Raw genomic sequence first — 2,421 nt, 5'->3', positions numbered from 1 at the left:
AGATTAAAAATTTATAAGAGAATTAAATTTAATAGATTATATAATAATTTTAAAGAGATTCTTATTATTAATTAATTCGAGAAATAATTTATAAATTAAATTATTAAAAATTATAAAGTTATTAGAGAGATAAATAAATATATAATTATATTCTTAATTTTTTAAATACTTTTTAAATTAATATTAAGCTTTATTTAATATTTAATTATATTAAAAAAAATTATATTTAAAAATATATTTATTTATATTAAAATGTATTATTTAACTAAGTTAAAAGATTTATCGAGATAAGAAAGATTTATTAAGATTTAGCGATATATATATTTATAATATTCTCTATAATTAAATCTAATTAACTAAATATTCTATCTATTACTTTTAATAAATTATAAATTTAAATTATAGAGTATTTATTTAATATGTTATTTATAAGCTAGCTAGTTTATTAATTAAGTATTTAAAAAATAGAGAAAAGCTTTATTATAATATTATATTATTTAATAATATTATTATAATATTAAATACTTAATTAATTTATTTTAAAATAACTCGATAATATTTTTTAAGCTTTATTAATCTTTAAATAATAAATTATACTTATTACGTAATAGTCGTAACTCTTATAAAAATCTCGCTATTATTATATTTAATTATTATATTAAAAAAGAAAAGATTAAAATAAAGAGCTTAAGTGCTAAATTAATTAAAAAATTAATTAAATTAACTAATTAACTAAACGTTTTAAATAATATTAATTTTATTTATAAAACGCTAAATTTATAAATAGAAATTATATAATTATAAAAGAGATAGTATATAAAAAAGTACTCTTATTTTTTAATTAAAATATAATTATATTAATTAAATAGATTATAGCGAAATATTATTATATTAATATTATTAATTACTTAGCTAATAAATTATTAAGTTAATAATTAAATATTTAATTAATAAAGAATATAATTATCGCGTAAGATAAAGAGTATAAAGAGTTTTTAGATTCCTTATCTAATATAAACTTATATTTATCTAATTATCTTTAAATCTAATTATATCTTAAAAAAATTCTTTATTTAATTATATTAGTTAAGATAATACTATATACTTTAAACGTAATTATCTATTAATATCTTTCATAATTTAAGATAAACTTAAAAGCTATTATAGATTATACGCGTCTATTATATCTTTAAATATTTCTTAGAAATAATTCTATATATTATATAATAAAATATGCGTAGATAGATATACTTTTAAGCGTAATTTCTCTTAATATAATTAAATATTAAATAAAGTTTAATATTAATTTAGAAAGTATTTAAAAAGTTAAAAACGTAATTATATATTTATCTATCTCTCTAATAACTTTATAACTTTTAATAATTTAATTTATAAATTATTTCTTAAATTAATTAATAGTAAGAATCTTTTTAATACTATTATATAATTTATTAAATTTAATTTTTTTATAAACTTTTAATTTCTTTATATTTTAAATAATATATTAAAACTAAAGTTATACTAAAAGAAATTAATTTAAATATAAAATTTAATAAATTATCTCTTTATATTATTAAGTTTAAAAAATTTAAAGATTTTTAAATATAATAATAAGATATATATTAATATCTTATAATATAGCGCTTTATTAAATTTATTAAGATTAAATAAAAAAATTATTTTATTATTTTTATTTTAATTAAAAATATATTTAATATTAAAGTTATAAAGTTAATTAATATTATTAAAAATAAAATCGCTAAATAGAAGTTAAAATATAAATTAATTATTAATATTATTTAAAGTTATTTTAATAATAATTTACTATTAAATTTAGAAAGTAAAATTAATATCTATTTTTTATAGAAGATTATTATTAATAATAATAAATTTAAAAATTTTAATACTCTTAATAATCTCTATTATTAATTATTTAAATTAAATCTTAATTAATATAAAGATATATCGAATTTTATAATTTATCTTAAAAATATATATATTAATATTATTAATATATTATTTAAATTAAAATTAAAAATTAATTTTTTTATTTTTCTCTTTTATATTAAGTTAAATAAAATTTATAATATCTATTTTATCTATTATATTTAAAATTATAAATTAATAAATAAAATAAATATAAAGTCTATCTTCTCGCTAAAATATATTACTACTTAATTTATCTAAATAATTATTAATTTATCTTCTAAATATATTAAATTTAGCTATATCTTTACTATTTAGCACTCTCGCCATTCTATTCTAAATAATTTAAACTTTATTATTATTATTAAATTATAAAAGAGAATTATATTTAATTTTAATAATTATATAATTTAAAAGCGAGTTAAATATTATATTTATTATAAGAAATATTATTATATTAAAATAAAGTATAATTAATTTAATAAAAAAAGTTAA

This window comes from Letharia lupina (assembly GCF_014066315.1).
Source record: "Letharia lupina isolate WasteWater1 chromosome Unknown contig_11, whole genome shotgun sequence".
Taxonomy (NCBI): Eukaryota; Fungi; Ascomycota; class Lecanoromycetes; order Lecanorales; family Parmeliaceae; genus Letharia; species Letharia lupina.
This window is presented reverse-complemented; position numbering follows the sequence as displayed.